At 39.6% G+C, this 27,461-nt stretch overlaps 1 long non-coding RNA gene across 4 annotated transcripts; it reads right to left on the bottom strand.

Moving 5' to 3' along the window:
- Positions 1 to 8,199: 8,199 nt before the first annotated feature.
- LOC149269051 (uncharacterized) lies at positions 8,200 to 26,967 on the bottom strand. Of its 4 annotated transcripts, none has more exons than XR_016269637.1 (3): positions 24,815 to 26,677; positions 9,267 to 16,046; positions 8,200 to 9,168 (listed from the first exon to the last, which is right to left on the bottom strand). It is a non-coding gene; the product is annotated as an uncharacterized LOC149269051 (long non-coding RNA). The 4 variants fall into 4 exon arrangements; XR_016269638.1 differs by having other exon boundaries at positions 9,293 to 16,046; XR_016269639.1 differs by having other exon boundaries at positions 9,497 to 16,046; positions 24,815 to 26,676.
- Between the last annotated feature and the right edge of the window lie 494 nt (positions 26,968 to 27,461).

Here is a 27,461-nt window from a genome sequence, read left to right as displayed (position 1 = left end):
CCGACTCGGTTCGGATGGTTTGATGGCAGCTGGCCAAAGGGGGTAAATCAATTCGAGCATTTTTCATTGAAAATCTATCAAAAATTTTCAACTCTTTTTCCGACCAACGGAAAATTACAAATGCATTTAACCCTTTTGGGAAAACTCTTGCAATTTGCTGCGCATAATGCGAAATTTTCTAGCGCAAGAATTGAACTTCAGGGTTCAGAGGCTATCAGGGCTAGGGTAGGGGTTGGGGGGGTTTTGCACAAAAGGGTCAGCCAATTGTGTAAATAAAGGATCAGCAGCAACTGTCACCGAGCCATGCGAAATTCATAAATTACGATTCGAATTTTCTTTGTTTTCGCCGTTTTTTGCACCCAAAATTTTTGCCAATTTTTTAGAAAACAAAAAGAAAAAAGGAAAATTTAATAAAATTTTCTCTCAATTTTTGTTTTTTTTTTGTGAAACTAATCCAGTGGAAGGGGTTAAGGTTAGGGTTACTGCTAGGGTTATGCTTAGGTGATCTATGATGAAGGGGTTGCGACACATTAGCTGAACCCATTAATAGGCATAGCCCAACCCCGATTGGCGACCTTCGGCGCAGTGCCTGACACGCGCGGGTCAGCCGGTGCGAGCCGTCGAAATGTGCCAAAAATAAAGGAGCGGAAAAAAATGTCAAAAAATTATTTGAAAAATTGGAATTTTTCAATAAAATTCGCACAGCAGCAACAACAACAACAACAGCAACAACAAAGGGACGCAACTCTGGGAAATAATCCTCTTAACTGCGAAAACTGTCGCAAAATGCAGACAAAGGACAACGGCAATAGTGGACCCTAGGCAAACAGCCTTGTTTAGAAGGCTGAATAGCCAGACTACTGTTATTTTTTTTTTTTTTTATATAGAAATGAGATTTCATTTGGAATTTAAGGGAAATCCAGGGAAGCTGAAATGGGAAAACTAGCCGAGGCTAAGCTCAACTTAGCCGAAGCATTTCGGTTCGTTAGATTTGATAGCACCTAATCAGAGCGATTAATTGTAAATGATTTGTGGAATTATAGCAACAGATGGGCACGGCATGTTATATGTAGACATTTTATAATAAATTGAAAAGGACTTTAGATTGCAAATTTTAATGTAGAAAATTTGTAGTCGACAAAGAAGTTATTTTTACGAGAGCTTAAAGATTAAAATTATTGGGTTATATTTTAGAGAAACGAAGTCCAAAATATTTAGAAATTCAAACAAGAATTTAGTATGGAATCTTGAATAATTACAAAAATAATAAATTTAGTAAACGAAAAATTTATAAACATTAAAAAATTTGGGAAAATGACAAGTGAATAAATTATTATTTATGGGTTGAAATATTTTAGCCCACATATTTGACAAAAAAATTTTATATACAATTTTGATAATTCAAATTTATTACACTATAAATTTTACATTCAAAGCATTGATCCAATGGCATTCGCTTAATTTTTGCCGTTTTTATGCTCATTCGGAATTAATGTGCCCCTCTTAGTTCCTCTTAGTATGTTTCCCGCATAATCCAAATCCATATTCGAACGTATAAACCGACCTAAAATGAGTTACTTAAATCTTCTTTTTTCAATAGGCTGGCAATGTTAAAGTAAGTTAAGTTGGCAATGCAGGAAAGCACGGAGAATATCATCGCGCCATCTGTTGACAAGCTGCATTATCCTGTTTTACAACCCTTGTATAACACTGCTGCTTCCGGAATTTATGTCAGAGTTAGTTGCACTCGCCAACACAGGGTGGCGCTATACGCATGCAGCGCCATCTATTTTTAATGTTCAACTAGACACATTCAATTGAACGCAATTCGATATCAACAAAATGAGTCGCAGAATTATTCGAAGTCGAAAATTGCGACTTATTCAATACTTGAATAAAGTGTGTTAAAATGAATTGTGAAGCATTTTTTGGCAATTGCATTCCTTAATTCCTCTACTGCTTGGTCTTTTAAGACTTTTATAAATATTTAATTTCCTCCGCTTAAGTAACTTGTAAGTGAATACATACATACATAAAAAATAAATAAATAAAAACAAATTATAAAGCGCAACAACAAGAAAATCTACGCAAATAGTCGAGGTCTTCATAGGTCTTAATAGTTCTACGTCTATAGCTGTGTGTTGATTTTCTGTTGTTGTTGTTGTTGGTTTTTATGTTGTGTCATTTGCTGTTGACCCAAATTCCTTAAGTAATATTTAGTGATAAGCGGAAGTGCATATACAAAATAAAAAAAAAATAAAAATTAGAAATGTATCTCTGACTGTGTGTCGAAATAAGACGGGAAAAATACTGTGCTCGCTGCGACGTTTTTGGAGCTTTTTATGTTTCATTTACAACTTAATTAAGAATGTATTTGCGCAGCATATATATGGCATACTACTGCGCACTCACTCATACACACGTTTCTCTCGCCCTCTCGCTCTCTAGCTGTAGAAATATGAATGGTGTTTGAATGAATGAATGAATGAATGTGTGCGAATTGGGCAGTGTGTGTGTGTGTGTCGGATCAGGCCAGGCCAAATATGTATAAATGCGACACACTCACACGCACACACACAGACAGACGCACACATACATACACAGACACAACCGGAAATGAGTTAGTTGAACTTCCGTCTTCGAACGACTGTGAATCTGACCCTTGCACTGTGGGCGAAACGCTTGATTTTCTTGGCAACAATTCAAAGATTTTATGGAAGGTTTCTACATTTATGAAGTAGAGTAGATAAGAGTCATGAATTTTATATTTTTTGTTGTACCCCTGATATTTCATGAGGGTTTGTATATATGTACATTTCATATATATTATATGATCTACATTTCATATAAAACGTGTGAGTTACCCACAGTGCATTTAATTGGCAATGGATTTCTGGTAGCATCTTTATGCTAGGTCAACAGGAAGATATGGCAGATATATACTTCAAATTGAAAATCTTTATGAAATACGTAGCTCTGTATTTAGAGAGGCATTTGAGGCATTTCGCCCATAGTGCCTTGACTGGCTTGCCTTGCCTTAACAGCAATGATTTGCACAGTCACAGCAACGAACTGGCAGAGGGAAAGACAATTCTGGCAGGCGGACGGACAGACGGACGGACGTCCGACGCGAGCTCAAAAGGAAACTATGCACATATGAAATATGAATCGGACTGTTGGACAAAAGGCATTTTGAAATCTTGAATAACATATTGAATTATTAAATCATTGATGTAATTTGGTTTATATAGACATAAGAATAGATAGAGAACGAATATTTGGTATAACTAAGACATCTTGCTCTGTTTAGATGCATTATGAATATGTAGAGTTATGTGTGAAGCTGACCTAAGCTACCTACACATGCAGACTTCACACGTCCGATCAATCCGACAATTGAAACGAATGAAGGCTGCACAGTGGTATAAATAAGGAAAAATTAGGAATACGAATTTTATTTAGTCATGCAGAATCAAATCTAAATGCCTATAGAATGAATATTGAGAATTTGTAGTATGTGAGCTGGATGTATCCTTAAATTATGCTGACTGATTGCTGAATATATGTAGAAATATATGCTGAATGGAGGGAGGTAAGATAGATATATGTAGAATGAACGCTGAATATATCCCAAATAGAAGCTGAATATATGCTGAATATAACTGAATATGAATTTATAATGTATGACTGTGTGATGAATGCTGCTGAATATATATTCCAAGCATGCTTGATACACAGGAATGAAGCTGTAGCTGAAAGAATGATTACATGCTGGGAGCAAGTTGAATGCCTACTAAATATATCCTATATAAGCTAAATATGTGCTGAATTCTGAGTAAACCCTTATCTGCCAGTCGGGCCGTGCACTCTTTGAGGTTTTCCTGAACAATCGAGAAGTATTTGCTGCGACGGCCCATTAGCCGTTGCCATAAGGCAAATATATCTCCGAGTGCATATCTATATTTGTTAACTACCCGCACACCTTAATCCAATGTTCAGCCTACTCCCCCCTACCCGCCTACCCGCCTTGTCGCCTGCTGGCCCTTCTGTGGCATTTGATTTCGATGTGAGTTGAACTGGAAAAGCGGCTGATTGCTGCCGATGTTGTTGTTGTTGCTGTTGTTGTTGTTGTTGTTGTTGCCTTTGCTGACTTGAGCTGGGAGAACGTGCCGCACTTTTCACATGGCCACGGGCCGTCATAATCTTTATCAAATGTGCAACGCACTCGGCCAGAGGCGTGGCAGGGGCAGCGGCGGAGGCAGAGGCAGGGGCAGCCGAGGGGCGACCACAAATCAAGCAATTTACATTTCGTGCACTTTTTGCCCAGCGCATGTGAAAAATATGAAAAACGCTGGCTGCCCGCATGTCGCTGACTGACACGGCAATTGGAAATGCGAGATGGCAGCAGGCGGAAGGGAGTCGGAGTCGCTGATGTTGATGAGAGAGGCCGGGACACTGGCATAGGCATAGGCCTAGGCATGGGCATAGATGTCTTGGCGACTCTGTGGGCTGTCAGTCTCTCAAATTGCTCGAACAAAAGTTTTCAATTTCCAAATTAAAGATATGGTTAAATGGAATTCATAAAGCACCAAAAATAAATGAAAAACAAAATATGCACGAATACATACATATATAATTAGCCAATTACCAGATATATACAGATATCTACATATATATAGATATAGATATGTCTGTTTGTATGTACATAATTTATATAGAAGAGGGCGCACTTAGCTTGTGTGAGTACAGTTATAGATACGCTTAGAGATTGAGCTAATGCGAGTGCGCATGTGCGACAGCTTCAAGTTTAAGTTACACACACACACACACACACATACACTTACACACAGAGCTCTCACACGCACATAGAGAACTCTAGCAAAAAGGAGCCGCCGCTTCTTACGCAATGGCGCATCAAGTTAAAAGCTGATGTAGAGAACGGTAGAGGGGTAGAGCGAGAGGGGAGGGGACAAGAGTCGAGCAGCGAGGGTAGTTGAGCTAACTTTACAGTCTCTATATGATCTCATTTCGACAGTTGTAGAACAAAAGCTCAAGCACACAGCTTGGCCTGGCAACAGGCCACAGTAGCGCGACCCAAAAACCGAATGAGGAAAGAACTTCATCGAAAACCCATTCCCATGTGCCCAATAGCCTTCAGTTCAATGAAGCACACGTGCGCCAAGGAGGACAGAAGACAGCCCTGAGAAAGAAACAGAGTGAGAGAGAGAGGGAGTGAGGGAGAGATGTATGTGAGTGGCACAGAGTGAGGAACAGGGGCAGCCACCCTGAACGCGATCGCATCTAGCTCGTCGGGGCACCCCATTTTCACACACATTTTACGACCTATTGATGGCTGTGAAAATGTGCTTATGAATATGAATAGATCCTCAGCGCTCACTGCTTGGCTACCTGAACGACTCGTACCAACTACACTCAAAGAAATGCAATAGAGACAATTACAATTGATATTGCTGAGTCGTCAGAAAATGATTTCCTTTGCAAGTTAGCTAGATCAACTTACTGCCACTCATTTCTCTCAGTGTAGTCGCACGTGTATTTTGCCCTCCTTTAATGGCAACTTAATAAGCTGAGCGAGCCGAGCGAGTTGCTGAGTTGCCGCAGCTGCTTGACAAAAGCGCATTCATGCCATAGAAAATGTAATTAGTTGTCTGCCGAAGGGGTTGCCGGCCAGAAGGGATATAATATACAGGACTTGGACAATATCTGCAGATATATGCAAACAGATACCGACAAAGATACAGATACAGATACAGATACAGATACAGATACAGATACAGATACAGATACAGATACAGATACAGATACAGATACAGATACAGATACAGATACAGATACAGATACAGATACAGATACAGATACAGATACAGATACAGATACAGATACAGATACAGATACAGATACAGATACAGATACAGATACAGATACAGATACAGATACAGATACAGATACAGATACAGAGACATATACAGATTCAGATACAGATACAGATACAGATACAGATACAGATACAGATACAGATACAGATACAGATACAGATAAAGATACAGATACAGATACAGATACAGATACAGATACAGATACAGATACAGATACAGATACAGATACGAGTACAGATACAGATACAGATACAGATACAGATACAGATACAGATACAGATACAGATACAGATACAGATACAGATACAGATACAGATACAGATACAGATACAGATACAGATACAGATACAGATACAGATACAGATACAGATACAGATACAGATACAGATACAGATACAGATACAGATACAGATACAGATACAGATACAGATACAGATACAGATACAGATACAGATACAGATACAGATACAGATACAGATACAGATACAGATACAGATACAGATACAGATACAGATACAGATACAGATACAGATACAGATACAGATACAGATACAGATACAGATACAGATACAGATACAGATACAGATACAGATACAGATACAGATACAGATACAGATACAGATACAGATACAGATACAGATACAGATACAGATACAGATACAGATACAGATACAGATACAGATACAGATACAGATACAGATACAGATACAGATACAGATACAGATACAGATACAGATACAGATACAGATACAGATACAGATACAGATACAGATACAGATACAGATACAGATACAGATACAGATACAGATAAGATACAGATACAGATACAGATACAGATACAGATACAGATACAGATACAGATACAGATACAGATACAGATACAGATACAGATACAGATACAGATACAGATAAGATATAGATATAGATATAGATACAGATACAGATACAGATACAGATACAGATACAGATACAGATACAGATACAGATACAGATACAGATACAGATACAGATACAGATACAGATACAGATACAGATACAGATACAGATACAGATACAGATACAGATACAGATACAGATACAGATACAGATACAGATACAGATACAGATACAGATACAGATACAGATACAGATACAGATACAGATACAGATACAGATACAGATACAGATACAGATACAGATACAGATACAGATACAGATACAGATACAGATACAGATACAGATACAGATACAGATACAGATACAGATACAGATACAGATACAGATACAGATACAGATACAGATACAGATACAGATACAGATACAGATACAGATACAGATACAGATACAGATACAGATACAGATACAGATACAGATACAGATACAGATACAGATACAGATACAGATACAGAGAGAGGAAAGGTATAGAAGAAGCCGCGTGCTTCTCTAATGCCAAATGCAACGATTGTAGCTGTATCTTTATGTGCTCTGCAAATGTATTTGTATCTGTATATGTGGCTGTTGCTATGTATCTTTGTTGGCTGTGCGTAGCTGGCGCTGTCCGCATTCGCATTCCGGTGCGGATCCGGGATTGTGAAATGTTTTCATTTCGAGACACATTTACCAACGCGTCTGCACGCCGTCTGCAAATGTATCTGTATCTGTGTGTCTGTATATCTGTATCTGTATATCTGCTAGCCATGGCCTGTGGCTGTTGTTGCCCGTCTTTCTCTGGGCCACTCACCTCCGATACGTGCCGCATTTTAAATAATCTCGCGACCATCATAAACGACATCCATTCGTCTTACCATCGGGAAGTTTCTACCTTCCATTTCTATTTCTATTTCTATTTTACAACTTTTGCATGTTTCCTCGTCTATTTTTAGACACATTTTTTTCAGTATGGCCATCAAATTCAATTCAAACGTTACGTTACCAAAATTTTATGATCATATTTTTTATTTCTTTGTTAATTTATTTTATTTAAGGCTGTTGACGTATACGAATACATGAAATATACTATATATATTTAATTATCTATGTATAAAATATTGAATACATTTTGAATTGGTGTATCATGAAAAATTATATTTAATAATACTTAGTATATTACTCTTACTAAACACAATATTTATTTAGGATTTCTATATAAATATATAGAAATGGAAAATCTATATATTTTAGACAAAGGAAAATCAGTAAAAATTATTAAATAATGAAATAGTTATTTAACATTATACATATGTAAATTCTAATCTATATATTTTAATTTAATAATATAGTAGAACTTATTTATTCACTAAGTGAACAAACAAAATGTGTTGCCAATCAGTTTAAAATCAAAATTAAAATTTCTTAATAAGATTTCTTAATTATTTACATTTTTAAGAATACAATACATACACTGTATATCTTTATTTACGTTTTTAATTGTATAACTTTTCCAAAAATTATATAAATACAATTTTATGATTTCCTCATATTCCAGATCTGAGTTCTCAGTAAGTTAAGATTCTTTCAACAACTCAATTTTGTGCTCATAGAACTCAAGTCCTGTCCAAGTTACCTCATTCCATTTCAACTCAGTGATTTTGGGCTAGCTAAATAAAAATCTTGACAGAGTTTATGATCCGTACAACATGGGATTTAGAAAGTCGCCCGGAAATTCACAGCCACAGACGGCATATTTATGCTGATTAGCACCTATTGGATTAGCTATACCGAAAGCATGTGCTGTGTGTGTGGATGTGTGTGTGTTTGAAAATAATCAATTGGTAAATATGTTTATCACGACTTGTGGAGCCAACGTGCGCATAGCTTTCCTTTCCGTGCTCCATTTTGCTGCGACTCGAAATCAGAGGCAAAGGCAGCAGCAACAGCAGAAGCGTAGATTGTGGGGGCAACGGAGGCGGCGAGTGGGTTGAGGGTAGCTGCTTCACTCCATTGGTATTTCATGAATGAAAAACATACATACATCCGTGAATGTGAGTGTGTGTGCATGTGTGTGTGTGTGTAGGTAGGTAGACAGCATATTTGTTTGTCGTTTACTGATCTGGCTGCCCCCGCCTGTGGCTTTGCCTTATCACCGGGGCCTTTTGTAATGCGCAAACAAAGCATAAATACCAAAACATCAAGTTGTTTAGATTTGTATTCGGTTTTTATTTTCAGTGTCTATGTGTTGGTGTGTATGTGTGTGCTTTTTTCATTTTTGTTGGTTTTTAGTTGCCGCTGGCATGCTCGGAATGTGTGGCGCCCCAGCTCTAGCTCCAACTCACCTTGGGCTGACTTGACTTGACTGACAGAAAATGAAACAAAAAAAATGAAATAAAATAAAAATAATACACATGCACATACACATACCTACAGACGTAAATACATAGATTATATACATACCTATATACATACATATGTATACATACTTATATACGCATAATAAACGATGTTGGCCGATTTGCTGCTTTGACCCACTGTTCAAAAGCTTGGCGCTGACATTCCATCTACCCTCCCTCTCTGCATTCCTCTCTGTCTCTATCTGTCTCTCTCTTTTACACATATTTCTACTGCAGATCCAGTCACATTGTGTACTTACCTACACACATTTAAACGAAATATTTTGTACTCACCTTTGGAGCGTTAGCAGCGACTGCGACTGCGACAGCAACGGCGACGGCGACGCTGACGTCGACGACAACAGTTTCACTTGGAGGCTGCGCTGGCGGCATTAGTTCAAAGCTTTGTAACATCACACGAATCTCTGTATAAGTGTGTGTGTGTGTGCAGGGCACACAAAAACCATTGGGATGTGGAATGTGGTTATTCATTGACAAAATCAGCTTTCAAAATGATCTCACTTGTATAAAAAAACAGTCAAACCAAATCGAAAACCGGTTTCGTAGTCAAATCATAGTGAGATAAACGGCGACCAACACACAAAGAGAGAGAGAGAGAGAGAGAGAGGGAGATACAGTGAGCACGTTAGAGAGAGAGAGAGATAGCACTTTTAATAATTTCAATTTAGTTCGTTTTCCTTGAATTGAAGACACTCAAACTTACTTACACACACACACACTCACACTTATGTATATATAAATATTTATATGTTATTATACATACATACATACATACATACCTCGATCATTTCACAGTTTTCTCCGAGCGCGTGCCTACCTCAAAGCCCTGAGCCAAATTTAATACTTAATTATGATTATAATGTGTGTCAAGTCAAAATTAACTGCTGCCATTTAACACATTGCACCAACAAAAAAAAAAAAAAAACCCCAAAAACAACTAAAAAATACCTTTCATAGAGCATAGCCTAAATATTTTCACACGCGCAAAGCAAGCGCAAACAAAAGAAGCACAAGAAAGAAACACGAGCATCAAGAGGAAAGAGGCAGATGCAGAAGAAGAAGCCGAAAGAAAAAAGACAGCGACTAAATTCGGGCAAGATCTTACGGTTTTTTGCTTTTAATATAAATAGCACACACAATTAGTGGCGCTGAGAGTCGAGGCACACACACACAGGCACTTACACACTCGCGCACAGCAAAGCTAAAAGAAAGAGGGAGAAAATAAACTGTAAATATTTCAAACTTATCACAGCTGCAACTATGTAAGTCGTTTGCTATCGAGGGGAGTTTATCAAATACTCGAAACGAGGAGGGGATGAGGCGGGGAGTTGCTAAGTATAGAAGTGTGTGGAGGGCGGCAGCGGTACGGCCAATATCAAAGGTGCACATAACTTACTTCAAACTTTAAATATAGACACAAAGCTGTTGCTGCTGCTGCTGCGCAGGCGCGCCCTGTGCGCGAGGGAGACGGCGCGAGGCGTGAACAAGCGCCGACAACGCATTGGAATGCTGGGAGCAACAATCTTCATTTAACAGTCATTAATTTAGACGTCGTTCCAGCTGTTTGGCTAAGGGAGCGCCCGCCGCTGCCGCCGCTGCTGCGGATGATGATCACACGCTGCTCGGCTGGGAAGCTGTGGGAAAGTAGCAACAGCAGCAGCAGCAGCAGCGACAGCGCCAGTGACGGCAGCGGCAGCATCAAAAATTGGGTCAACATTTTTTCATTCACTCTTTTTTTTTTTTTGTTGCTATATTTCGACATATTTTGTGTATGTTTAGTTTTTAGTGTTTTTTATGTTGTTTTTTTCTTTCTGCTTCTTTTTTCTCTTGTTGTTATTATTGTTGTTGTGGGCCTGCCATTTTTTATTAACACAAAACTTTCTATTGAGCGGACACAGCACAAAATACACACTGAAATGATCTTTTTTTTTCTGTTTTTTCTGTAACTGAGAGCCACACACGAACTTCAGCAGACCGTAGCATTCACCGTTACTTTTTTTATAGCACATTTTTATGGCTGTGGCCTGGCGGTCAGGAACTGACAGACTGACTGACTGCCCGCCCGACTAGCCAGCCAGCCCGTCTGCCGCCCCGTTAATACAAATATAATTTTTAATTGACATTTATTGTTGTGCATAAAATTAAACGAGCAACAACTTAACCTGCGCAGCCGCCCAGCCAGCTCTGATGTCTGTCCAGCTTTGATTATCGATAGTGTTGGCGATGGCGATAGGCCCGACGATAACTGACAACGGCATTCCTTAAACTTGTTGCTGCAGCCGACCGACCACCGCCAACGTTGCGCTGTTGGCGTTCTTTGGTCTTTTTTTTGCTGACATTATTGCTTTTAACGTACAAGAATAACAACAACAACAACAGCAGCAGCAACAAGAACTACAAACGGGATCAGCTTGCGGCTGTCCGTTAGCCCACTGCATGTGTGCGAGTATATAAGAAAGGGGAGCGAGAGCCAGAGAGAGAGCACAAGAGCGCGAGCGCACACATATTTGCGCTCCCTTTTGCACCCTTTTTGTCTGCCCACTTGGACTTTGGCGTCTATCCCTGTCTGCCGCCGCAGACGCCGTTGCATTTGCCTTTTTGCGCTCGCCCTCTTTCTTCATCGTTTTCTTCTGGTTCTGCTTGCCTGCCCTGTGTATGCAGTTGTTGTTCTTGTTATTGTTTTTCTGCTGTTCCTGTTGCTCTCTGTGCTCTTGTTGATGTTGTTGCTGTTGTTTTCGTTGCTGCCAGCCCGCATTCTATACTGGTGGTTGACTTTTCTTCATTTTGCCTTTTCTGCTTAGTGATGCAACTTTTGTTGTATGGCGTTTGAAGAGAGCGATACCAAAGACCCACAGCGCCGTCGTCCAGCGATTGCAATTATGATAGGCACACGAGGTAGTGTACTCACGCTCTCTTCCTCTTTCTCTTCCTCGCTCTACACCCCGACCCCTGCTCCCTGCTCCTTGCTCCATGCTCCCTTTATTATCGCCAGCAACTGCGTCGTGTGCGCAATTACCATCAAAATTGCTTTAACCACACAGCGCCGCAATAAAAGCTTCAAACGCCAAAGCGACGTAACTGTTATACAGTGGAAATTGCTTAAAAGCAACAAAACGATTAGTAATAAAAACTAATTATTAATATAATTCTATAAGATGATCTTGTCTATAAATAACTACATTAATGAACTTTTAAAAATCTTATTGTACAATATATTTATTTATCCTGACTTTAGTTATATTTATGCGGTTACTTATAGGCGGTTGATATCGTACTGAAGCCGAAGTTGCAGCTAAAGTCTGGCTCAGACCCACGCGCTTCGTCGGATGACGCATGCTTGAAAAATTTCAATTTGAATTTCTAAATAGACGCTACACACACACACACACACACTGACAGAGACAGCGACACACACGCGCACAGACGTCGACGCGCAGCATCCAATTTGAGCCAATAAATATTTTACTTCGTCTCCAAAGACGAAGCCGAGCTTTTGTCTTCAAGACTTGTAACTGGCAGCGAGACACTGTGTGTGTGTGTGTGCGAGTGTCTACATGTGTATATGTGTGTGTTTGTGAGCGCATTGACTGCTGGCAAATTCCACAAGGCTTACTCGCTTACCCATGTGCCTCAACTTGGAGGTTAGAATCAAAGAGCTCCTTAGATGTCAATGGATGTCCCATGCAACAGCAGCAGCAGCAGCAGCAACTGAAGACGACGACACAAAGTCTTGGCCAGCAGAAACCAGTTTGTGGTCACATTTTTTTGCTCTTTTCTTATGTATTACTCACTTTTAAAGCGTAAGTTCTATTTGGCTTAGTTCTTCTTCTAGTTGAAGGAACAGCATTCCATGCTACACCAACACTCACACACACACTTCCATACATACATACATGTGCAGAGAGTTCTTTAACTTTAATTTTTCCACGCCGCTTATGCTGTGGCCCACCGTCCGCTCTCCTCCGTCGCTTGCTGTTGTCCACCAAATCGTTATTTGAACTTTCGGAATGCGGTCGCACAAGTTTCATATGTACATACGTATGTATGTATGTGTGTGTGTCTCTGTTTGCTTGCGCGTGCATGTATGTGTGTGTGTGTGTGCTTGTTGTCTGCTCCGTTTTGGGCAGCTCCTTGCTGACAAGCCTTTTAATTTAACATAACTTCTGCTGTTTCTGTTTCTTTTTTAGTTATTTTTGTTCATAATTCTGTTTTATTTATTTATTTTTTATTTTTTTTTTTCTTGTTATACAAATCAACGTTTAAGTGTCATTTCAGCATTTCAATATTTACTTTTCGCACTGTTTTAGTTGTTCGTGTTCATGTTCATGTTGTTGTTATATCCGCTCTCACAAAAAATCCACAGTGTCTGCTGCGAAACATCCGCGCGCAGCTCGGCAACGACCATGCCGCTGTAGCTACAAAAATTTACTGAATGAAAACATGAATTTTCCTTCATGCGATCTTTCGTACGGAACGTCGCGCATGCGCTTCAACACGGACAGAGACGGGAGATACACAAATGAACGCGGGCAGAGCACACAACGCGACGTTGTTGTCGACGTCGACGGCGACGTCAACGTCAACGTCAACGTCGACGACGACGACGACGGCGACTGCGAGAGCAACTGAGTCAGCTACAGCAGTAGCGGTAGTGCTTCGATAATGTGTGGAAAGTAGTCGCTTGCGTATGTGTGCCTATGCGTGTGTTTGTGCCTGTGTGTATATTTGTCTGCTCTGTGAGTTTGTGTGTGTGTGTGTGTGTGTGTGCTAGAAAGTTGCTGATGTTTGGGTCACATGCATATGTAACTTACAGAACAGCATTCCACAGCTAAAGCACTGAGCACTCCGCCCGCTCCCTTTGTCTATGCTGCTGCAGTCAAGCTACAAAAGTATCTTTGTATTTGTATTAGTATCTGTGGCTGTGGCTGTTGCTGTTGTTGCGTACGAACAATGCGCTACTTCAGACTCAACGTCAATGTCTCTTTGCTGCTTGTGGAATTCTTCAGCGCTTTTTTTTCGGTAATGTTGTAATCTACGAAAAGGTTTGTTATTGTTGTTGTTTTTGATGTGCGTGTGTGGAATGGAATTTATGTATGTATGTATATGTATTTATGCATGTTACATATGTATGTATGTGTGTATGTGTGTGTAGCTAGTGGCGTTCTTTTGCGTATATAACACACACGCACACATCAACCAAAATTTGCCATGGAACGGTAAACTAAAATTCCAACATGTTTGACTTTGTCAGTGGAAGTCTACATATGTATGTATGTGTGTGTGTGTGTGTATGTATGGTCTTTTTCAATTACATGAACGAGGTCATTTACAACGAAAAAAGCAAAGCATAGTCGGTGAGGGACAGAGGGGAAGGGCAGAGAAGCAGAGCATTAAAAAGCTGTATATTTGTGTGTGTGTGTGTGTGTGTGTTTTTGTCGAATTTGTCATGAAGGTATTTTTAGGAAATTCCGTAGGTAATACTTTTTAAATTTAAAATAGGCGTTATTTATAGTTGCCGAAGCAGCGCCCTGACATGAATACCAAATGCAGAGCACACAAAGGGGGAAGAGGGTATTCAGAAAGAAAGCAAAAAAAAAAATTAAGAAATTTTTGGGTGACAATGTCTAAGACGAGATGAGATTAGCGTGAAAACAAATGGCTGGCTTTTAATCAGAGAATTATCATAAATTTCCCATAGTACACTATCAAATGGACGGTTAGACAAGGAATTAAGAAGATAGTCCAAGATTTAAATAGTTTGTGTTATGGAAAACTCAAACGATATGAAAAACAATTCAAATAGTTTTTCCAATTCTCAAATGGTTTAATTGGCTGGGTTATTCAGATGATAATTTGAATTGTGAAAAAAGTTTTCCCATCTTATAAATATTTCATATTAGTTACGATGGTTAACAAAATGATAGATACTTAACAGAAACAGTTAACATAATATGCTATAAATATGTTAAGCAGTTATTCATTAACTTTACAGATACTTCATTAAAGCATGTATTTAGAGAGTTGAGAGAGAATTAAATAGCATTCCAATATTCGAAATATTTACTCAAAAATCTTTTAAATTTCTACTTTTCCAAGAACTTATACTTCTTTACTATCCTAAGTACTCAATCTTTATGGTTCCTATCAATCCGCCGGACATGCCTTTCGACCTCATCATGTCATTCGAATATCTATAAATATTTCTGAATCTCCTGCTTAGATCATCGTCTGCTCGAATTCTTTATCAATGAGAAGACAATTCTTGCGGAATTCGGTCGGGGGAAGTACGTCATGTGGCGTTCACTTGTGGTGTGACGAGGCCTACATAACTCAACTGAACTCTGGAACTCTCTGTGGACTTAAGCTTTACAGTAACTTTTGTTGGCATGTAGTACAGTTTGCTGTTTGTTTGTACGCACGATAAGAGAGGTGCATCATCGAAAGTTCCGTTTAAATGGGGCGCCAGGTGTAAATTTGTAATGCCAGTCAGCAATGAATGCAGTCCCATTCACTGAGCTGTCGTCAGTGGCTGGACGATTGATACTTATCAAGTAACGGCGGCTACTTGACGCAAGTATTTCTGGAATTCCAAAAGGTCTGCACACACACACACATACACGCACGCACACACCTGTCGCACGCACACGAATGCAGTTCACGAAGCACGCGCTTGTAGGGCTTATCAGAAATTCAAAGAGGTAAAGTACTTTAAATCACATGTTAACACTTACCTGAAAACGGTATTTGGGTGGGAGTTTGGGCACTCGAGACAGAGGGAGCCAGAGACAGGGCCAGAGAGAGAGAGAGAGAGAGAGGGAGAGAGCTGCAAGTGAAAAGAATGTAAAGGTAAAATGGTTATTAAAATAAACATTAAAGGTAAGTAAAAAATAAAAGTAAGCTTTCGTTCTTCGAAATTGCTCGACTAAAAGATACCCTGTCATGTACATATTATACTTTCTTCATTCAATCACGCCTTCTTCTACCTGTCACCTACATTTTCAAATATCATTTTCTATATACCCTACAATCGCATCGCTTACAGGGTATACGAAATAAAAGCAAACAAAAAACATGGACTTTCGACTGTTTGTACTATTTACATCAAAAACGTCAAGAACATAAAAATAATTAATAAATCTTATCAGCTATAAAGCTGCCCAAATAACAACAACAACAACAACAACAGCAACGACAACAACAATCATAAATACTTGAGTTTATATTGGAATTGAAATTGGAATGCCGAGTGCTCAGTGTCATGGGTTAATTGTGAATTGTAATCACAAAAAGTAAACATGAAGAAGAAGAAGGAGAGGAGTGGCAGGAGGCAGACGTAGAAACAATATATAATGAATATCATTCGCTATCAATAACAAAAAATACTCGTAACGGGGCTTTAAAGGACTTAATAATGCCGTCTAATAGGCAGCACGTGATATGCATAACCATTAATGAAGAGAGAGTGAGTGGAGGAGAGAGGTGAGGAGAGAGAGAGGGGGGGGGGTAGCTAGACTAGACCGCCTGCTAGACGAATTGCACGAAAGTGCACCGAACCTGCCCCAAAGCAAAGCGAGACAGCAATAGCTAGACAGCGTGAAATGGCAATAACAATGATGAGAGCGAGCGGCTGAAAGAGGGGGGGAGCAGAGAGCGGGAGGTCGGGGAGTCTGAGCAGCAGAGTGAGTCTGAGTGAGTTAAGTGTAAGCCCTGAGGCTGTCAGCTAGTTAGTCTCAGTTGACGTCGCCCGAGTGTCAGTTCCAGTCACCGTTCCAGTTCCAGTTCCAGTTCCAGTTGCCGCCGTCGACGCTGCCAGCCATTTCATGGAAATTATGTCGTGTGCAATTTTATGCATGAGAAAATCAGTTGCAAGCAAAAAATCAACAACAGCCAGTGAGGGACAGAGGGAGAGAGAGTGAGTGAGGGAGAGGAAGGTGAGGTAAGAGAGAAGGCAGAAAGTGAGGCGCGTTGCAAATGCCGCCGGCACACGGGCAACTGGCTCAGGTTTGTTGATAAGCCGCTGCGAAATGGCAACTCAACAGCTGCACAGTGACACCAGAGACAGCGAAAAAGGTATTCAAATGTAGTCAAGAGAAGAAGAGGACTAAACTACATATAATATAGTATATAAAATAGTATATTTATGTATAGTATATGATCCTTTTCAACATACATAAAGCCAGCTACATCGTAAGAATTCTTTCAACTTTGATCTACATAAATCTGACATGCCTTAGCCCCTAACTTTCGTATTGCTTGTAGATCAATTGTATCCATTGATTAGCTGCAATTCAATGAATGCTTCGATGGTCAAAAGAATAACTGCCTTCAGTTCATGGTCTGATTCGGTCAGCACAAAAAGTCCAAAACCACAAAATGAGTTCAATTAATTCTACAAACGTGCAACTGCACAATGGACACATATACATACATATGTATTTACAACGATATATACATATACAGCAAGAGATAATTGCTTTATATACAACGAGCGCTTTCTTTTGATCGGTTCAATGAAGATGTGACAGGTTAAATAATGTATGGGTTGCTCTATGGGTATATGATACTTAAACGTATATTATTATTATTATTTATACATATATATGTCTGAAATTTTCTTTTAACTTTTCAAGTTGGTTGAAGAATCTTAACCAAATATTTTCATAGTGGAAATTATATTAAGAAGAGATATTTGTGAATCTTAATTGATTTGCATTGAACATAGATATAATATATATAATGTTGGCTATATTATATAATTTCTTGTTTAATAAATAAAAATATAAACAAATTAAAATGTAAGGAAAATGTATTTTTGTTTACTTTAATAATATCAAAAGGAATTTAGAAGTTCAAGTAATTATTTAAATATTTTTCATTTTTGTTTGTTTACTTTTTTTTCAAGAATTTGAAGTAATGATTTAAATATTTTTTAATTTTATTGATTTATTATTATTATTATTATTATTATTATTATTATTATTATTATTATTATTATTATTATTATTATTATTATTATTATTATTATTATTATTATTATTATTATTATTCTTATTATTATTTGTGAATTTTTTTGTTTTTACTCATTAAATAACATGTTATAGTTAGGTTTCACTGTGTTGCTCAGACTTGACTTTTAGCAGTTGCATGTTGCATGCATTAGCATGCAAGTGTTGGCCGCAGAATCAAATCTACAACAACAACAGGAACAACAACAAACTCCTGCTAACAAACATCGCGACGCCTCTAGGAGAAGTTGAATGCATTGAAGCGACGCTGCTGCCGCTGCTGCAGTTGCAGTTGCAGTTGCAGTGGGCGCTGGCCCGATGATGCCCCGTGGCATGAGTCCGCCCCCTGGCCAGCCCCCTCGCGAGATATCCATTCAGTGTCTGTGTCTATGCCCTCGGCTCGCTGTTGGGTGTGGATAAGTCTATGACCGCCGCCTGCCTAGAGGGAAAGTTGCCGCGGGGGCAGAGGCAGCAGCAGCAGCAGCAGCAACAGCAGCACAGCAGGCAATTGCTCTGTGCCGCTTCCTGAGCCCACACAGCGACAGCGAAGCTGCAGACAGCTTCACATGCATAATTATAGCACATTCCACGCCACAAAGTAGCTGCAATCGGATGTGGATTTGAAGTTGACTTTTCAACGTGGGCAGCCGCCCCCACTCGTGCGCCCCCTCTCTCAATCTCTATCCCTCTCTCTCTCTCTCGCTCTTCATCATTTTCTCTAGTCAGCCGCCGCCGCCTTCGATCTCGAGACGTATTAATGACATTTGGCCCAGTTTCTTAACAGTTTTTCTTCTTCTTCTTCTTCTTCGTGCTCGCATTTGCCCCCACACGTACGTTACAACAGCTGTGCTATGCTGTTGCCGTCCCCCTCCTACTCTCATTCATATTCATAAATTGTTGGTTTTTTGCGCGACGCAACGGAAGTTGTTAGCCCCTGCTCCCTGCTCCCTGGCCCCAGCCCCCTGCCCCCTGCTCGCCTTGGCTACACAATGCGCCGCTCTATTTTGGCTGCCTAACCGTTTCAGTCGGCGTTCCCCCTACAGCCCCTTACCGTTTCATGCCCATTTCCATTCCCATTCCCATTCCCTTTCCCATTTCCATTCCCATTCCCGTTCGCGTTCCCAGGCGGAAAGCTAAAGTTCAAAGCACTATTGAACTCGCCAGGGCAACACTTTCGCCATAAATAGCAAAACTAACGGCATCCAAGCAGCCGCTGCGCTGCGCTGCGCTGCCTCGCTACCGGCGTCGCGATGCGTCGTCCCCAGGCAGCGCTATGTTTTTATCGACGGAAGCAGCAGCAAGGCGCGCGAGGAGGAGAGCGAAGCGGCCCATCGATAGGAAGTGGCAAAAGTCGTAGAAGAAGCAACAACTACAAGAGCAGCAGCAGCAGCAGTAGCAGCAGCAGAAGGCAACAAAGAAAGAAAGAAAGAGAAACGAAAACAAAAGTGACTAATGCGCCAAGTGTGAGCCGCTCTGCTTCCTCCCGCTCACTTCCTGTGCGTGTCGCCTTATGAGGAAGTGGAAGTGGAAGTAATCGTGGAAAGTGGCCGGGGGGGCAGAGCGAAATGGAAAACATACACATGTATGTACATACATATATACATATATATGTACATGCATGCATGTATGGTGGAAGTGCGACTGCATTTCGAAATGGCAGCAGCAGACAAGCCAAAAATAAACCATGTGAGCGAAGAAGAAAGAGAAAAGTGCAATAAGGCGACAATTGAATGCTCTAACTGTGAGTAAATGGGAAATATGTATGTAAATATGTATACAAATATTTATATATAACTTCTATTATCAACTACTATATAGTAGAGGAGGTTAGCTAATTCTTAAGCTTCGCTATTTGCTAGATTCTTGATCAATTTGTAGGCATTCTGCATGCAGCCCTGATTAGGGTATATGCAAATGTACTTTAGAGAGGCAGCAACAACAAAAATGCAGACGCCATTTGGAGCCGTTGCGTTGCGTCGAGTCGGAGGAGTGAGCGGGAGAGTGCTAGGGAGAGACGGGTAGACTCTATAAATAAGCCAAAGGCCGGAAATATTGTGACTATATAGATGGACGCGATATGAGCCAATACAAATACTCTTTAAACATAACCATGTGTGTGTGTGTGTGTGCGCTCCATTCATATTTTTCGCGCACCATTCATTCATAACTGTATATGAATGGATTGGAGCATACGTATATATGGCGGGGGGGCAATCATATACATATGCATATATGTATGTATGTATATATAGAGAGAAGTTTTATACAATTGTTGGTGTTGCTGCGGCTGTTGCCGTGATTGCGACAGCATGCAGTCCGAAAAAAAAATAAATAAATGGAAAAACAAATATAATACAAACAACTACAATAAAGACAAATACAAATACTGAATGTATTGGGCGCTGACCCCAAAAAGAGCGACAACAAACAGATACGAATCCACACTTATCAGTCTGCCTCTGTGTGTATGTGTGTGTGTGTGTGTGCTCAATGAGAATTCATTGAAATTTAGAGCAAATCTATAAAATGCAACGAAGCAAGCAGCAGCAACTACAACGTACTAAATCTATACACACACACACACACACATACATACATACATACATGATTGGGGGGTCTCAATGGCTCGTTGGATGGCGTTGGCGATGGCTGCGATAAACTAACTGCAACAACAACAACAACAACAACTGAAACGCACTGGGGCACACAGTTCAACACGATAGACCGCAGCGGAGGCGGCGTTGGCGGCGGCATCGGCGGCGGTGGCCGCAGAGCCAGTGGCAGAGGCGTCGACGTCAGCGTTGGCGGCAGCCGCTTTCGGGCAATGCATGAATTTATGAATGAATTAAGCTGTATGTGTGTGAGTATGTGTATATATGTATATATGTGTGTGTGTGTGTGCGTGTAGTTGGTGTGGCGTGTCGCCTTGCATATGTCCGCATTTGTGTGTGTGTGTGTGTGCGCATTTAATGAATGAAAATCCCAAGCTGAAGCAACGACAACAAAATCCAACAAAGCACACACACACACACACACATAGGCAATGAGAGAGAAACCACAGCAAATGCAGCACAAACGGAAGTAAATGGGAACAACAACAGCAACAGCAACGAGAGCGTGGCATGCCCCATTGGCTGGCATGAATGTCCCGTCTGATTTTCAACTACGGATAAGATACTTGTAGAATATTTTATGGCTTCAAGTATCCACTCATATGGTGTGCATATAATAGGCAGATGTATGTGTATGTGTGTGTGTGTGCATGTATTTAACTGTAACTAACCAAGGGCAAAATAACTAGAGATCAGACTGTATCTGAGTACTTGATGTAGGCTTTTCTTATTCCCTGCTGAACTTAAAGAGCTGACTACGTTTAGAATTGAGAAAAGATACATTTAATATATCTTTAGTAAGGCTGTAAAGTATATCTAAACTAGCACAGTATTTAAAATAAATTACGTAAGTTAGTGTATCTTGATATGTAGATTTTATATAGTCATAATATCGATTAATATCGATAACAGACCTACAGGCTTGTGCTTAAAATCAAGTTAATAAGTGAAAATATCTTGATTATGGGTATTTGATTTCATAATCGATCGTACGTCAAAAGGAAATGTTAATTATATGTTATTAGATTAACAATCCTCTTTTAGGCACATGTGCTAGTTTACGGAAATTTAAAACACCTTAGAGATAATTAGAGATACTTTTGTCCACATTCCCCACATCAATTTCCAAGTAATTTCTAAATATAAGATCTTATAATATTCTATCTAATTAAAATGTTTTTCTATATTAAAATATATGATATGTAAGATGTGATGAAATAGTTAAGAAACTCCATTTTCCTTTATGGTAAATCAGATTGTAGATTTATAGATATAAAGAAATAGGTATATATGTATGTGTATGTATAGCACCGATTAATTGAATGATAAATTGTTATTTGAGTGTTACAAAACGTTGACCCATTTACTCAATCAACTGGCAGCTTAAGTTCTTAATTTAGAAGCCCCGTTGATAAAGGGTCCCCCTATCTGCCTTGTGCCCCCTGCACGCCCTTCCATTTGGCTGGAGATTTATAGCGTTCAGATATGGTAAACTATTTCCGAAAATTAATAAATATAAATAGGGTTTGACATTATTATTTTGCCTTATTCCCCCATTTGTTTTTCGATTTATGATTAGCCAACCAAAAGTTCTGGGAAAAAGATTTCACTAAAAACTATTTGCATTTGGCATTACAAATACACTGAGTCAAGATCTTAAGCGAATGACTAACTATGTATGCATATGTATATATATGTGTGCAGAAATATATTTGTGATTCTGTTGAAATTCGATTGACTGTATTACAAATGAAGCACTAAACTGGAAATCGTACAAAAAGCCATTAAAAACGTTAGTCAAAATTACAAGGAAAATATATATGTATATATATCTATATATGTATATAATAAATGTCTGTTATATAAATAGCATTTCTAGATTTGTTGTTGATCTTTCAACAATGACGCACAATGACTGCAGGTAAAAAGCAGATCTAAAGCAAACACACACAATCATGCAGGACATATAGCCAGATACATATCTATCTATATATATAAATGTATTACGATTTGATGTTTATCGATAAACAAATTACAACAAATAGCCAGCGAAAGTGTAGACTGTAAACTGAGAAAAACAATAACAAAACAACAGCCGCAAAACAAAGCAAATGACGTCCAAAATAAAAATAAAATTAAAAAAAAAAAAAAACTTTTTACAAGGTTGTCTGCGCTCATGTAATTGGCTAAATAGGTTGGCAGCGGGGAGTGCTGTAGCTGGCAGGGGGGGGGGGGGGGGGGGGGGGGGGCACCCTGTGTACGTCATTGAAAATCTGAATGAAAACGAAAATGAACGCACACACAATCCATTGAGCTTTTACGTCAGCAGCAACTATTTCCATGCGCTGCTGCTGTTGCTGCTGTTAGTTTTGTTTCTTCTTCTTCATTTTTCTTTCATTTCGCTTGTATTTGAATTGCGATTATTTATACATTAATTGAAAGCTATGGGCTGTGGGCTGTGTGCTGTGGACTCTGGTGATGACGTTCTTTGCATCTGCAGTGGCGTTTAGCTGGCACAGGGTGTTTCGTGCACACCGGAACTGCTTCAATGCTGCTGGCGCAGCAACAGCGTTGCCAACATAGCAAATAGTCGAAGCTATTATTTGGCGTTACAGGGTGTTCCAATGCTCGTTTTCTTCGTTGTTTTCTTTTTTCATCTCGTCTTTTTCAGTTTTTTTTGTTAAATGCGTAACATATCAAACTGGTTCAATTCTGTTGATAGTTTTTGTTGTTGTTGTTGGTTTTTTCTGTTTGCTGCGCTGTGCCAATCTTAATTGCGCATTTAAATGTGTACGTTTGTACATGCTATAATAGAAAACAACAACTATAAACACAACTACAGACACACACACACACTCTCACACACGCGTACATACAAAGGCAGCACAAATTTACAGTCCATTGTGAACTTTGAGGCTTTGCGGCACTGGCGCCTGTGCCCCATCCATTCCGCAGTGCTCGCGTTGCCAACCATGTGTCTCTGTCATATGGACATGCACACACACACACACACACACACACACAAACATTGCTGTATATATTTTGAAGCTGCGCATATTGCGCCTTGGGCTATTTATTATGTATTATAGTTTATGGGCTTTGCAAACAAAACAGAAGCGCAGTGCAAAACAACAAAAAGAAATTTAAAAAAAAAAACTTTTTGCGCTCTACTACAATTCATAGCGTCAGCTGGCAACGCTATGTAACTAAAGCACGTGTAGCCAATTATAATGAAACATAAAGAAATAGACATATACATGTCGTCTACTAAATACGATTAATTAATTTCCTTTAATAAGGCATTGCCAATCATTAATAATTTCTATTAAGCATCGTCAACTGTCTGGCAACGCCACGAGAAGAGAGCACAGCGCAAGCTTAAGAGAACGACAGAAAAAAAAACAACAAAAACAAAAATACAAATTGAGCGACAAACACCACGACAACTTGTTGCGCCTGCGAGTGTGTGGGTGAGCATGTTTGTGTATCGACGCTGCTGTTGCTGCGTGTGTGTGTGAGAGCGTGAGAGCAAGTTTTTGGCAGGCTGGCCTTGCTATTGTCTGGGCTGTCTGTCTGTCTGTCTGCCTGTTCGCTATGCATATGTGTGTGTGTATTAATTTTTTGGTGCGCAAAAAGCACAAGCAGCGCATAGTTAAGGACACATGGCATGGCCAGCGTAATGTGCGCACGTGTGAGCTTGTGAGCGCTTGAGTATGTTGACTACAGAGGACTCGCTGTCTGGCTGCTTAAGCTGCGCTGTGCTGCGCCGCTGCGCTGCCGCGATGCACAAACAGCTGTTTTCTGTTGTCAGTTTTGTAGTGCACGGCCGGACAAGCGCAGCCCGAAACAGCTGTTGCGCTGCCGCAGCTGCAGTCTCACATATGTATCTAGATATATGTAGGTATATACGTATGTATGTACTGTTTAAGTAGAAAATAACAAGTAAAAGTTTAAACAAATTGCTTGATACTTACAAACAAAGCCATTAGTCGGGCGAAGGCGATGGCGATGTCGCTTGATTATATAAGCAGCGCACTCACACAAGCACACACACACACACACAGCAGTTGCGGTGTAGTGTGCGTGTACATGTGTAGCTGTGTCTGTGTTGGTGCCCTGTGTTGCGCTGCGCTGTGTGTGTGTTGGTGTGTGCCAGTTTAGTAAATACTTAGCACACGCACCAAATGTAACATCAACGTAAGCGGAGACAGTGCCAGCGGCAGCGGCAGCGGCAGCGGCAGAAGCGGCAGCGTTAGCAGCAATAGATAGGCGAGTTTGACTTTGTTGTTGTTTCTGTTGCTATTGCTGTTTGTGTAGTTGACTTTGTTGTTGTTTTTGTTGGTGTCGGTGTGGCGGCGGCGACATTTGTGTCGTATCTAAACCATTTGCGCTTTAAATAAATATATAGAGGCATTATAAAAAAATGTAGAGGCAACTACAACAAATTGGTTCAATGCACGCCGCCAAAAGAGGATAAACGCTTATCACAGATGATAGCAGCCATTGGGAGGAGCAGCCCGAAGGGGGGCGGGGCTTCTCTGGAAATTTTGATGTCAGTTTTCAGATGAAAATTTAGTATTGATATTTCGAGTTTTCCATCATGATCATCATGATCACCATTCTCACCATTGTCATTTGTCACTGGGTCAAAGTTCACTTGTTCTTAGCTTAATATGCAGCACAGGCAAATAATTTCATTTTATTTGATTTAATTTTTTTTTTTTTAATTGTATAATGCGCCATTTTTTGTATGTATGCTTATACTTCGGTTCTTTACTTATATTTTTTAATTATTTGTTTTTTTTCTTTTTTATTTTTCTTTTATTTACTTTTCCGCTTCTAATTTTAATTATTCAGTTGCGAAGCTCAAAAGTCGCGCGCCAGTTTGTTTTTAATGCTTCTTCTTGTTATTATTGTGTTTTCCCTCTTTCCATCTTCTATATATATATATACTTATATATATTTTTTTATTTAAAACGTCGTTTAAGCAGTTACGTTACGTTACGTGTGGCTACGTCTTTTGTTGGAGGGGGTCTTAAAACTGCGTCGCAAAATTGCAAATTATTTTTTTCTCTTGTTTTTTTTTTTTTTTTTTTTTTTTTTTTTGTTCGTTTAGCTCGATCGAGTTGAAACGGAATTCAGTTTTTAATTTTCTTTATGTTTGTTTAGCAATATAATTAAAGTTAAGTTAAATGGCAACACACACACACACACACATACAGAAGCTAAAACACACACATTAATACACTCACACACACATTCTTAGACGCTAACACCAACACCTTTGCACAGTTTTAATTGAAAATCACTTTGATGCCGCCGCCGTTGCCGTTGTCGTTGCCGTTGCCGCTGTCGCTCCCGTCGCTGCTGTTGATGCAGAAACCAGAAACTAGAAGGAGAGCCCAAGCAGTTCAGCTAAGCCGCGCCCAGGCAGAGCAGTTCACCGCCTCCTCCTTCTTGACGTTGACGCTGTCGGTGACGTACTGACCAACCAAACTTTAGTTTGCGGCGCATAGTTGCGCTAACGGCGCACACACGCATAGACAGACACAGCGCTTAGCACACAAGCACACTCACGCACACACACAACTACAGCAATAGCAACAGCAAGAGAGTAAGCGCCGCGAGAGAGAGAGAGCCGAGCACAAGGGCCCTTAGTATCAATGAATTTGCTTTTGCTTTCTGTGTAGCTTCAGACTCAGACAGCCACTCTGCTGCAGTCACCGCCGCAGTAGCAGCAGCAGCGGCAGCGGCAGCAACAAGTCCAAGTTGAGGCGAAGTTGCAGAACGTCGCGCGCCGTGTCTGAATGTTGAATGAAGTGTGTGACTTTGCATGTAATGGCCATCTGCCGCTCCTATTGTTCGGAGCGGCAAAACAAACACACATACGCACACACACACGCACACATGCATACAAAGGCATTTGCTCTCAAAAGCTTGCGCTGCCGCCGTTTGAGCGTGAGAGCGAGTGCGACAGCTTTTGGCACGGTAAAAAATTTTATTATCATAGCAAAATGGCGGCATAAAAATCGCAATGTTTAATACAAAATGGCATTCGAAATATTTTGCTCAATATTAATATTATTTTGTTCAATATTAATATTATTCAATTATTATAACAATGTATATCTTAGATGATATGAATAAAATATTTATATAGAACTATATAATTATTTGCGGCGATCGAGGCAAAATGAAGCAAAGCATTACGAACAGCATAATCAATTGATTTTAATTGCATTCAAATGTTAAATGCTTTAATTAATTTAATTGTGTATATGCATCATTTTATTCAGTGTGATAATATTAAGAAAACCTAATAAAAATACCTAGGACTTCAATATTTGTATGTATTATACCATTTTAATATGTGAGCCAAAAAATCGCTTTTAATATGCTGTTTTTTATACATATTATATTGTATTATATTATTTTATACATATATATTTTTGTTATATGTATTTCATGTATTATGCTACATTTTTAAGGAGCATAATCAGAGACAATTACATAAACTATGGAAATAAACAAGCAAATCATCATTGTAATCTAATTTTAACGAAATGTAACCTACATTTAACTCTTCACTGTAAAAGCCAAGCCAGACTTCTAACCAAGCTC

This window comes from Drosophila arizonae, chromosome 4 (genome assembly GCF_054131065.1).
Source record: "Drosophila arizonae isolate 15081-1271.41 chromosome 4, UAZ_ARI_1.0, whole genome shotgun sequence".
In the NCBI taxonomy this organism is placed as follows: domain Eukaryota; kingdom Metazoa; phylum Arthropoda; class Insecta; order Diptera; family Drosophilidae; genus Drosophila; species Drosophila arizonae.
Note: the sequence above shows the minus strand (reverse complement) of the source record. Positions and strands in the feature narration are given on the sequence as shown.